We start from the raw sequence: 13,643 nt of genomic DNA on the forward strand, positions 1-13,643 counted from the left end.
AAAATGAAATATTTACAAAAGTAATTTCTAAAAAAATGTATCAACCGTACTAAAAAAGTTATCAACGTTTACCAAAGTTATCTACCTTGTTTTTTCTGTGCTGTTTAATTATTTATTCGGTTCCTTTTTGTTTTCCTTCAAACGTTCTATTTAGTTTTGCTTTGGAGAATTTATCATTGCATGAGAGACTGAGGGGAAAGAATAAGAATTTAAAAAATAATAATAATCATTCTGCATGTGCAAATTACGTCCTAACATCATAAAGCAACTTCTATTGACAGATGGAGCAACCAACAGCTATTTTCCTTTCATTTTTTTTGGCATCACTGGACAGAAAGAGTCTCTGGTTACAGTGGAGACAACCTGATTCACTGAATGAGTCTGTCACGTCCTGACCAGTAAAGGGGTCTATTTGTTATTGTAATTTGGTCAGGACGTGGCAGAGGGTATTTGTTTTCATGGTTTTGTGTATGTGTTTAGATAGAGGGATATTTTGTGTAGTGTCGATGTAGAGGGGGTAGTTGATTTAGGTGGTTCGGGGTGTGTGTGTATTGTAGAGGGGTATTTGATTGATGTGTTCCGGGGTGTTGGGTATGTTCTTGTGTTTGTATTTCTAAGAGGCTGTTCTAGTTTTGTATTTCTGTGTTGGCCTGGTATGATTCTCAATCAGGAAGAGCTGTACATCATTGTTGCTGATTGAGAGTCATACTTAGGTCACCTGTTTTCACATGTTAGTTTGTGGGAGATTGTGCTGTGAATAGCTTTGTGCAGGATGTGGCAGGGGGTATTTGTTTTATGTGGTTCGGGGTTTAATGGTATATGTATTTATGTAAGAGGGTGTTTGATTTATGTGTTCCGGGTTTTTGGGTAATGTTCTTGTTTTGTATTTCTATGTTGTGTATTTCTTTGTTGGCCTGGTATGGCTCTCAATCAGGAACAGCTGTACATCGTTGTTGCTGATTGAGAGTCATACTTAGGTAGCCCTGTTTCACCTGTCCCTTTGTGGGAAGTTGTTGCACTGCTGTGTGTTAGCCTGCAATACTGTTCGTTCGATCATTTTTCTTGTTTTGTTTATTTTAGTGTTCAATAAAAGTTAAGATGAGCACTCAACCCGCTGCGCCTTGGTCCGTTACGTACGACGACCGTTACACTGACTTGATTAGACAGACACAGTAATAGATGCCAGCATTTATCAAAAATAGGAGGGGAGAGTGTAATGCATTGAAAAACTGTCACAAAAAATGAACACACCTTTATATATATAAAAAAGGTAATTTGTCTTACCAATCTTATTTTCTACATGCTGTTGCACTGTGGTATTTGGGAAGCATTAAGTTCTGGACAACCACGCGTACCATTCCTCAGAATAAAGAAAGATCCAGAACTGTCGAGAACGATAACTTGTGTCCTTTTCTCTTTATCACTGCAGGTATGTAACACCACGTTTACATTTTCTAATATCGGAAGAATGACATTACATGTTAGGTTACAAACCAGTCAAGGGATTATCACGTTTGGGAAAAGTTGTGTGTTATTTTTGTGTCAAACTGAGTGAGTGAAGTAAGTTGAGAATGAATGAGAGTGTATGTTAGTTTTTACCACAGGTAGCATAAAGCTATTTTGTAAGTCACATTTTCTGAGTAAATGTACATGATTTCTTGGAAGTCATTTAATGGAGGTTTCTGAATTTGTTTTACTTGTTATTGGTTTTATCTAAAATTGTGTTCACAAGCTGGTATAATGGTGATTGATGCGCGCTCTGCCTGTATCAACACACTTTAGGGCAGGCAGTGCCGGTGCAAGAGAGAGAGACAATTTTATGGTTGCATTACTGTTTTGAAGCTGAATGTAATGTTGATCCATGTTCTACATGTGAAGCAATATTCAGACATGTCAGTTGTTAATCTAAGTGTTTCTATTGTGTGAGTGAGGAAATCAACTATAGGTAAAGTGCACTTACTGAATGTTGTGTATGTTAATGTCTGCACTTGAATGTGAATGAATGTTTGGTTGTTATTATTTATCAATCCATTGAAATTCATTGATAAGTAAACATTTGAAATTAGATTATTCAATAATATGCTTTTTCTTATTAAATTAAGTGCCAGAACTGTCAAGACGATAACTTTTGTGTCCGTTTTTCTTTATCACTACAGAGGCCACCTTCAGATTCAGTCTGAGGCCGGTAACATATACAAATGCAAAACATGCAGGGGTCTAGCCAAGGAACTGAAAGAAGGGAAGAAATCGATTTGAGCAGCAGCAAGTGATAAAAAAAAATTAACTGAATGACACGGAAGAGGTACATTGACAAAAAAAAGAAAGGAGCATGTACCTGTGCAAAAGAGAGGCACACTAGGGGCTCTCTTTCAACAATCCTAACGCAATGGTAAATATTAGTGCTGGCAGTAGTGTTATAGGTTGGGGGGTGTCCAAAATATTGTTGCTATTTTCATAACCTGAATTATGGGCGCATAGCTTGCGGTGGCACGACAGGGGTGAGTTTTGATGAATAAACAAGTTGTGGGTGTGTCGAGGCTTGGCCCCTCACTGGCCAATCAGAAAATGCTCCATGGCTAAATATGTGGTTGCTTTAATGTGTATTTACTTTTATGTATTGCGTCATCATAAACTCAATCAAACCGTTTTGCGGTCCACATTGCTGCAATAGGGACATACATTGTTAAACATAAGCTATAGCATTCGGACTGAATATATGGTTGGTTCGGCCTACTGTAAGTTTTGAGTGAGCATGCAATTGGCATCCTGACTGCAGGAATGTCCACCAGAGCTGTTGCCAGATAATTTAATGTTCATTTATCTACCAGAAGCCACTTCCAATGTTGTTTTAGAGAATTTGGCAGTACGTCCAACCGGCCTCACCATGCAAACCATGTGACCAGACCTACTCTGTAAGTTAACTTGATATGCTAGAAAGTTTGGGGGAAAGTAACTACAATAAACATGTTTTATTATCTTCTGAATCAATTTGTTTCTCCTGTCTTGAATGTAGATGTTCTATTTTGCGATCTCCCCCCAAAATGTGATCTCTTTGACTATGTCACGGTAGTCATAAGGTGAATGCACCAATTTGTAAGTCGCTCTGGATAAGAGCGTCTGCTAAATGACTTAAATGTAAATGTCATAAGGAGAGGACCAAAACACAGCGGGAATATGTACACTCATCTTCTTTTATTGGGACAAAGAAGGAAAAACCCAAAACAAACACGTATACACAACACAACGACGAATAACAGGCCGGTAAGGCACAAAGCTATACACAGCACAATCTCCCACAAACTAACATGTGAAAACAGGCGACCTAAGTATGACTCTCAATCAGCAACAACGATGTACAGCTGTTCCTGATTGAGAGCCATACCAGGCCAACAAAGAAATACACAACATAGAAATACAAAACAAGAACATTACCCAAAAACCCGCAACCCATAAATCAAACACCCCTCTTACATAAATACATATACCATTAAACCCCGAACCACATAAAACAAATACCCCCTGCCACATCCTGACCAAACTACAATAACCAATAACCCCTTATACTGGTCAGGACGTGACGGTACCCCCCCAAAGGTGCAGACCACGGATGCACCTCACAAAAAATAAACACAAAATAAACCCCCCAAACTAAAGGGAGGGTGGCTGCCGTCACCGACGGTTCCCGTGCTACACCCCCCCTCCTCAATCCTCCTACTGTGGAGGTGGCTCAGGCTCTGGCCTTAGTCCACCACCTAACCTGTCCACCCCCGCTGAATACCTTTGGCTGAGGCATGTCGCTGTAGACCTCGGGCTGAAGCACTTCGCTGTAGACCTCAGGCAGAAGGACGATTCTGGGAGCTCCGGACTGTAGGGCCGACTCTGGGAGCTCCGGACTGTTGGGCCGACTCTGGGAGCTCCGGACTGTGGGCCGACTCTGGGAGCTCCGGACTGTGGGCCGACTCTGGGAGCTCCGGACTGTGGGCCGACTCTGGGAGCTCCGGACTGTGGGCCGACTCTGGGAGCTCCGGACTGTGGGCCGACTCTGGGAGCTCCGGACTGTGGGCCGACTCTGGGAGCTCCGGACTGTGGGCCGACTCTGGGAGCTCCGGACTGTGGGCCGACTCTGGGAGCTCCGGACTGTGGGCCGACTCTGGGAGCTCCGGACTGTGGGCCGACTCTGGGAGCTCCGGACTGTGGGCCGACTCTGGGAGCTCCGGACTCTCTAGACGGGGCACTGTCGACGGGCTCTCTGGACGGGGCACTGTCGCCGGAAGCTCTGGACGGGGCACTGTCGCCGGAAACTCTGGACGGGGCACTGTCGCCGGAAACTCTGGACGGGGCACTGTCGCCGGAAACTCTGGACGGGGCACTGTCGCCGGAAACTCTGGACTGGGCACTGTCGCCGGAAACTCTGGACGGGGCACTGTCGCCGGAAACTCTGGACGGGGCACTGTCGCCGGAAACTCTGGACTGGGCACTGTCGCCGGAAACTCTGGACGGGGCACTGTCGCCGGAAACTCTGGACGGGGCACTGTCGCCGGAAACTCTGGACGGGGCACTGTCGCCGGAAACTGTCGCCGGAAACTCTGGACGGGGCACTGTCGCCGGAAACTCTGGACGGGGACTGCGCACTGAAAGCCTGATGCGTGGGGCTGGTAGTGTAGGTACCAGACTGGAGACACGCACCCCAAGGCTAGTGCGAGGAGCAGGAACAGGACGAGATGGACTGGGCTGACGCATTGGAGGCCTGGTGCGTGGGGCTGGTACTGGAGATGCCAGACTGGATACACGCACCCCAAGGCTAGTGCGGGGAGCAGGAACAGGACGAGTTGGACTGGGCTGACACACTGGAGGCCTGGTGCGTGGTGTTGGCTTAGGAGACGCCAGACTGGATACACGCACCTCAGGGCTAGTGCGAGGAGCAGGAACAGGATACACTGGGCCGTGAAGGCGCACTGGCGGTCTTGAGCGCAGTACTGGCACCACCCTTACTGGCTGGATGCCTGCTTCCCCCTGGCAAATGCGGGGCGCTGGCACAGCGCACACCGGCCTGTGAATGCTCGGCCTCGAGGCTGTGCACATCACCCCATAGCACGGGGCCTGACCAGTAACAAGCTGCCTCCGATAAGCACGAGGAGTTGGCTTGGGGCTTAACACTGGCCCAGCCAAACTACCCGTGTGCCCCCCCCAATTTTTTTTTATTGGGGCTGCCTCTCAGGTTCCCTTAACTCCTCCATAGCCCTGGATATGCTCCTCCTCATTTCCGCCCATGTACATCCTTCTTCATCGTGCTCCTTACCCCGCTGCTTGGTCCGTTGGTGGTGGGAAGTTCTGTAACGGTCGTCGTACGTAATGGACCAAGGCGCAGCGGGTTGAGTGCTCATCTTAACTTTTATTGAACACTAAAATAAACAAAACAAGAAAAACGATCGAACAAACAGTATTGCAGGCTAACACACAGCAGTGCAACAACAACTTCCCACAAAGGGACAGGTGAAACAGGGATACCTAAGTATGACTCTCAATCAGCAACAACGATGTACAGCTGTTCCTGATTGAGAGCCATACCAGGCCAACACAAAGAAATACACAACATAGAAAACCATAGAAATACAAAACAAGAACATTACCCAAAAACCCGGAACACATAAATCAAACACCCCTCTTACATAAATACATATACCATTAAACAAATACCCCCTGCCACGTCCTGACCAAACTACAATAACCAATAACCCCTTATACTGGTCAGGACGTGACAGTCAGTGTATTGTCAGTGTCTAGTCAGCATCTGGTATGTCCAAACTAGTGGCCTTTTTTAACAGTAACCTTTTTGGAACAATGGATAGATCATCGCTCTGATGGAGCCGAGGACTGTACCGGTTAGTATAGTATCTTTCCTCTTCATCTGAACTGTCATATTCTTGGTCAACCGTGTCAGTGTATTGTTTCTGTTTCTGTCTTTGTATTTTTCTTTTCACAAGTTTGGTTGGAGTGTCATGTTCCATAGGTAAATCATTTACAGGGAGCAGGAGGTTCCAGTGCAGTACACATAGGGCTTTGTATCCAGACTCCGACAGGATCTTTTACCCTCTCTGATCCTCTCTCTAAGACTGTCTTCTCCCAGTAGCACAGAGTTGCCGGGGCCAACTCTCTCTGAAAGATTCCTCACAAGGATTCAGTCCACTAGCTGGAGCGTTGCACCTTTGATACCCTTGTTGTAGTATTTCTTTGCTTTCGCTGAGGACTTTTGACTGTTCTCAGAATCGATTATGTATGCGTCTTGCATCTTTGTTGCCCACTTCTCTGTGAATGTCTGTTGGGTTTTTGTCTCAACTTCTGGTTCGAGGTTGAACATTAGGTCGATGGAAAGGTGCGGGGCTCTGCCATACAGGAGGAAGAATGGTAAGTACCCCATTGAGCCTTGTACAGTTATAGGCATGGATGTAGATGTTTGGTAGATGGGTTTTCCACTCTGTTTTCTTCTCTTTTTGCAGAGTACAGAGCCTCTGCAGGAGTGTTCATTTCATCCTTTCCACTGGGTTTACTTGTGGATGGTACGGGGTCGTTCGAGAGTGGGAGATCCCTGCAAGCTGATGGAGTCTCTGGAACAGAACTCTCGCCCTTGGTCATTGTGAAGCTTAGCAGGATAGCCGAATCAATGAATGAGGTGTTGGAATATCTTCTGGGCTGTAGTTTTTCCGGACTTATTCTTCATTAGGTAAGCCTGTGCAAAGCGTGTGAAGTGATTGACCTGTACAAGTGATTGACCTGCCACAGAATGAATTGTGAGCAAGGCCTCAAAAAAGCTTTATATACCAGAGCTGCGAGAAAAGTTGTATATATTATTGAAACAATGTTGCGATTGTTTGTGAGAATTCCAACAGGTGTGGTTCCCGTGGGGGAAAGATTCTATTGGCAACTAATTGTAGTTGCCATGGAAACCAAGAAGGGGAGTGAGGTGTGTGTGTGTGTGTGCGTGTGTGTGTGTGTGTGTGTGTGTGTGTGTGTGTGTGTGTGTGTGTGTGTGTGTGTGTATGTGTGTGTGTGTGCGCGCTCAAACACACATGCATGTGGGGGTCTGGGAGAGGAAGTGTGTCCACCTGATGAATGGGCATGTGCCTGAACTCAATTTTATACACTAATTGTAGTCTTACCCATTCATTTCTAATGACCGGTCATTTTTTACCGGGAACACCACAGGTGTACAAAAGTTAAATAAAACAGGTATGAACAGGTATTTGGGTTGTTTACTGATGTAGCAGCACTGCTGCCCCATGGAGAGTTTAAGATACATTGTGGTCAAATCTCAGATTCTGGGTCTGATTTCACCTACAGAAGTTTATGAAAACAAATATATGAGGGTCTCAGAGAGGAGTATGCTGAGTCAGAGGTAGTCAGAAATGTACTAAAAGTAATCAAGCCAGGTACTTTCAGGGACATGTTGATAAAGAAAGAGGGTCTTACTTTAGCTGAGCTGAAACGCTTCCTTAGGTCTCATCTCAGAGATAAAAGTAGTTTCAATAGGGGTTAATGGGGCTCAAGCAGCGGGTACTGTTTGCATCACAGCAGACTGGTGGTGGGTTTGTCTATAACAAGAAGTTGGTGCAGGGTGTGTTTCTCCTGACACTTAATCAAGGTCTCAGTGAAAAACGCACCAAAATCGGAGATAACATAAAAAAACATATCTCTGATTGTAGTGTGACTGGCAACTTCATCCTCAAACAGATAACACAATCAGCCAGTTAGGAAGCAGATAGACAGAATCATCTAAGTAGCAGTGCTAGACACAGACCAGTAAATGTTAACTCAGCACAGCAACATCGGGAAAGTGAATAATGTGACCAGTCTCCCCCCACTCAGGTTGACGGTGAAGTGAAGGCCAACCGCACAGCCATCCAGGAGCTGACCGAATCTGTGTCGGCACTGTCTCAAAACCTGGAGAAAATGATGAAACCTGCTGCAGGTGAGGCCCAGGGATACACACATCCCCCACCATCCAGAGCACAGACAACAGACAGGACCCACACCAAAGGTAAATGTAGAGAATGGGCCCGGCAGGGAATCGAAAGCTGCACTCACTGGTTCCGCTGTGGTCAAGAAGGACACAGAGCCGTCAGCTGCCTGAAGAGACAGACATCGGGAAACGGGTCCAGGTCGCTGGCGAGGGACAGACAGTGACCTCTGCAAACAAAACGTCCCCCCTCAATGTAATCTTTGGGCAGACAGAGAAACCAGCCACATCACCACACACAGCAACACCACCACACATTCAGCCTAAGACACCCAAGGTGAAGCGTGTCACACAGCTCATTGGCAATAGATGTATAGTCTCCTGTCTAGTCAATGGATTCAAAGCAAATATGTTGTTAGACACAGGGGCACAGGTTAGCATTAGGAGAATGACAATACATGTGCCTATGCTAGTCAGTCAGAGCTGTGTATACTGTCCACTAATAGGCTTTAATTTCATAGAGGAACTGATCAGAGAAAACAGCTAACAACATGATGGTGTCAATCTCACTGCTCTGCTAGAGGTGATGAATGTTAGAGAGAGAGCTGTTGAAACCATGGTCTCTGCCATTCAAGTTATGACCCATGAAGAAATGTGACCGACCGCCTTCATTCGGTCTTATGTAGTAAAATTTGAATTGTTATTATTATTATTATTTTACATTGGATAAAAACAGAGACACAGAGCTACAAAATGTTATATCATACACTGCATTTGAGGAACAATGGGAAAGTAATTCTGCTTTGAATGTTTCTAAACTTGTAACCTTACTTTTGAGAAAATGGCCTTTGAATTATTTGGTACCTACTGGAGAGCTCTTCTTTGTCTACACCCATTCAGCATCGTTCACACCCTCTTAAACTTTATCCCCACCCATCTCTTTGAGGATTGATCTGAGCTAACTGGCTAACTTGCTAGCTACTACCAGACAAATGAGAGAACAGCTCACTGACCATTATTCGCCCTAGCAGAGCTGGTTAGGCTGTTTTTATGTTATCCAGAGTGTTGGTGACTGCAACTGTGCTGCTGGCAACAATTTACACATATTCAACGGGTGTTGAGCGTTCATAAATTCGTCAGCTATTCTGGCTCTGGCACACTCAGACGAGAGGGCTCTGATGTCGGAGTAGATAGCGAATTTACCAGCTACGTCTATCAACAGTTGTCGCAGTGACACTCTATTGAAGGGTAGGTTTGTAAATTCTATATGGAGTGCCAGAGTGCACTCTGGGCGTTCATAAATTCAGAGTGTTGTCAGATTGTCCGTTCGCACACTGGACGCTCTGGCAGAGGAGTAGGGTTGATCCGAGCATTCTGACCTCACATCCAAGTTAACTGACTAACATTGGCTAGTTTGCTAGCTACTTCCAGACACAAATGAGAGAACACCCCACTCTGACCATTTTACTCGCCCTAGCAGAGCTGGTTAGGCCGTTTTCATGTTATCCAGAGCGTTGGTGAATGTAACTGTGCTGCTGGCAACATTTTAATGATGCTTTTTTGCCAATGTTTACTGACACCGGCCATATTCAACACGTGTTGAGCGTTCCTAAATTCATTAGTTATTCTGCGTTCTGGAACACTCAGACGTGAATGCTCTGAAATCGGAGTAGATGGCCCGATTAACTGGAGTCTTTTGTTAAGACATATAGCTAACTAGCTAGGTAAACAATTAACCATAATCCCAATTTATGCACATGAATCTGCAAGTACCTAACCAACCAGGTTCAATGTTAGCCAGCTAACATTAGGCTATAACTAGCAAAGCAAATGGCTCTGAGAAACTAATAATAAGCTCATACACGTAACATTAACTAGCAAGCCAGCCAGCTAAAGTTAGCTAGCTAACAGTACACTTTAACTTGAAATTAAACTACTTTCTGTCAAAATTAGGAACATGTAATATCAGAAAATGTAGCTAGCTAGACTATCTTACCCGTATACATCATAGATGGATGCGTCTCTCTGTCACGGATGCCATGGTTTCGCTTAGTTTGAAGATGTAATCCGGAGACAGGTGTTTTCTCCATCTCCTTAGCTATCATACTCTAATTCCACTGATTTCAAAACTCAGTCCTCCAGAAAGGGGAGAGCAACTCTTACGCAGTTTTACTATGCGATACATTTAAAAAAAAAATTGCATTAGATAGGATAACCTAAACATACTCACCATCTCAAAAAGACAGAAGTGTGTTAAATGGCAGATCAATCCAAACTCATCTCTCGGCATGTCCAGCCCACTCATTATTTCAGCCAATCATGGTTAGCGAGAAGGTTGCAGTCTGTTTCTGTGGCTAAACCAACTAGGCTTGTAATTTAACAATTTTATACATATTTACAGATGGCATACAAGTTTGTTAATAAGGCACATGAAAGTTCACATGTTCCAGAACGCATTTCTGCCAAAAAACGCATTTTGATAAAAAAAAATGTTTACGTTCAAAATGCTCTCCTGTGAAGTAATGACCCGTGACATACGCCTAGTTTCCTGAAACGTGTCAGAAATGTCACTAGCTGTGTTGTGAAAGTGGGAAAGAAAGGACTCAACATTCATACAGATCAAATAGCAGAGGTGAAATACAGAGTCAGAGCCAGGCCAGAGGACGGAACAATGATGTTCGAGCCAGCCATGGAGAGCCACTGCCCAGACGGGTTGGTGGTGTTTCCATGCCTCGTGGATGTGCCCTGTGGAGCCTCTAAGGTGGTAAAGATTGAAGACCAGAACTCCACACAACATGATATTTACCTGTCTCAGAGAACAGTGCTGGGCAGGGTAGAGCAAATAGCTGACATCAGACCTGTAATCACTCCACATGTCAGAAAAAACGGTGAGTCAGTCCAGTGATGCTTACCTCTGCACCACTCAGCTCCTGAACAACATGAACAGAGAAAAGAGAGCCACACACCAGCTGGGTCCAGAGAAAAATGGCAACCCATTGTCTAATGTGTTCACACAGGAAGATAGGCGACATGGATACATTCCAAACCTGAAGATGAAACTCAACTTGAAGGTTAACAAGCCTGTCCAGAAAATCTACACCTCCATTCCGAAACCCCTATACAAAGAGCTGAAAGAATATGTCTGGAGAGAGGCTATATCAAGAAATCTACATCACCATACTCATCCCTGGTGGTCTGAGTGCGCAAGAAGGACAACAGCCTGCGGTTATGTGTCTACTTCAAAGAGCTGAATCGCAAGACCATCACTGACCTCTCACCCATTGCCACGGATACAAGACCTGCTGGATAAACTAAGGGGCTACACAGGTTCTCAATACTCAACCAAGGCAGCGCGTACCATCAAGGCTTTGTGGATGAATGTTCAAGACATGTCACCGCATTCAGCATCCCCTTGGGGCTATACACTCTTCGAAAAAATTTGCTATCTAGAACCTAAAAGGGTTCTTTGGCTATCCCCATAGGAGAACCTTAGAACACTACTGCCAGCACTAAGATTCACCATTGTGTTAGGTTGGTTTCAAGAGAGCCCCTAGTGTGCCTCTGCTACTCTATCATGGCCTCTTTTTCACACAGGTATATGTTCATTTTCTTATTTGTCAATGCATCTCTTCAGTGTCATTTAGTCTATTTTTTCCTCCCTTGCTGCTGCTCAAATTGACCTCTTCCCTTCTCTCACTTTCTTGGCTGCTCTCTCAAGGGGGGCTAGAACCCTGCGTGTTTTGCATTTGTATATGCAGGGAATGATGACGTCTGCTCTGTAACAATAAAACTTCACTATCTTGAGTCATATGCATGACACATTGCAAAAATACTATGCTTACTCTACATAAAACTGATTATGGATAATAGTAAATGAATCGTGAATAATGATTAGTGAGGAAATTACGAAGGCATAAATATCATACCAAAATGCTAACCTCCCAAGTTGTTGGTAATGGTAAGAGGTTAGCATGTCTTTGAGGTATGATATTTGTGCGCCTGTAACTTTCTGACTCATCATTATTCAGGATTCATTCAGGATTATCCGTAATCATGGTAGCATCCACATTAATGTAGAAGTGTTTAGAAACATATTCTATTTTTATTTACAATAAAAGTGATTCCGAAATGACACAATACATCATTTACCATTAATTTCTATTGGGCACAAAATAATCTGAAACACAACCAACATAAACAAAAATTGTGAATCATAAGCTTGATGTAGTCATTGCGTGCTAGGAATATGGTACCAAATACTACAGTTTTGACTACTTCTATACACATATACTGTAAGTAAATTTGACCAAATACTTTTGGTTCCCTAAAATGGGGGGACTATGTACAAAAACTGCTGTAATTTCTAAGCGGTTCTCCCGATATGAATGAAAATATCCTCAAATTAAAGCAGACCCTCTGCACTGTAGCACTTACCTGCATTCAATGACCAAAAGCACTCCCTTTGGCCTCATAGGGTGGAATGTTATTAATATTTTTCCTAATTTCCTAATTAATAAAGTTATTTTTTTGTGGGGGTTTTTAACGAAAATCCAGTCTTTCTATGTCAAACAGTTTTGTTATATTTCAGTTTTCTGTAAAGTGTATAAAGTGTAATTCTGGGATGCAAACAAAAAAATGAATAAATGTCAACTCTATATCTGACATGGTACAGGTGTCTTCTTCTTTTAAGCCCATAACCATGTGTGTGAGGTGTATACTTTTGTTTCAAAGTAGATTTGTTTAAGACCACCAAGGATCACTCTGTGTGACCCTGATTTAGCCCAATGCAGTAAAAGGTTAACCTCATAGTCATTGTGTCATTTTGGTCATTGCTTTATTAAACTGTATATAGAGTTGAAGTCGGAAGTTTACATACACTTAGGTTGGAGTCATTAAAACTTGTTTTTCAACCGTGGATTCTAATCAAGTTGTAGAAACATCTCAGGGATGATCAATGGAAACAGGATGCACCTGAGCTCAATTTTGAGTCTCATAACAAAGGGGCTGAATAGTTATGTAAATAAGGTATTTCTGTTCTTTATTTGTAATACGTTTGCAAAAATTCAAAAAACCTGTTTTCCCTTTGTCATTATGGTGTATTGTGTGTAGATTGCTGAGGAAAATGTGGCACTGTATATGGTCACATCAGGTAAGCTTAACACCACAGCCCTGAAAAGACATAATTTCAGGCAAATCCAACTGATATCCCCAAAATACCTTCCAACACATGTTAAATGTGGTCTTTCCAGTTCCAGTTCCACTTTGATGTGATTTTTTTATACTTGACCGGGCATATTAGGGCATACTGGAATTAGGTAATAATGTTAGTGGGGCTTAACTGTAGCTACACGCCTGCCTACACAAAATAAATTGTGTTTAGTAATGGTCTTGTGTAACCATTTCTTATCAAATATCCACCCCCAATGTTGTCATTGATTTACCACTCTCCTCTGCACAATGTGATTCCCCAGTTGTTAAGTCATACTCTACAGCCATAATTACATTGTATACTTATAAGGGATTATTAATTCAATCATGTATCAGGCCTTCATGGCTGAAATCAGGGTGAGCAATGACCGGTGATATGTAGGTAGCGACTATAGACAACCACAAAGGGGCCAGGCTTTTGTCAGGACACTTTGGGAGATGAATGTTGATGATGTTAGTAATACTAAGCCACAGTCCACTG

The sequence above is a fragment of the Salmo salar genome, chromosome 11 (assembly GCF_965601325.2).
Source record: "Salmo salar chromosome 11, fSalSal1, whole genome shotgun sequence".
NCBI classification, from domain to species: domain Eukaryota; kingdom Metazoa; phylum Chordata; class Actinopteri; order Salmoniformes; family Salmonidae; genus Salmo; species Salmo salar.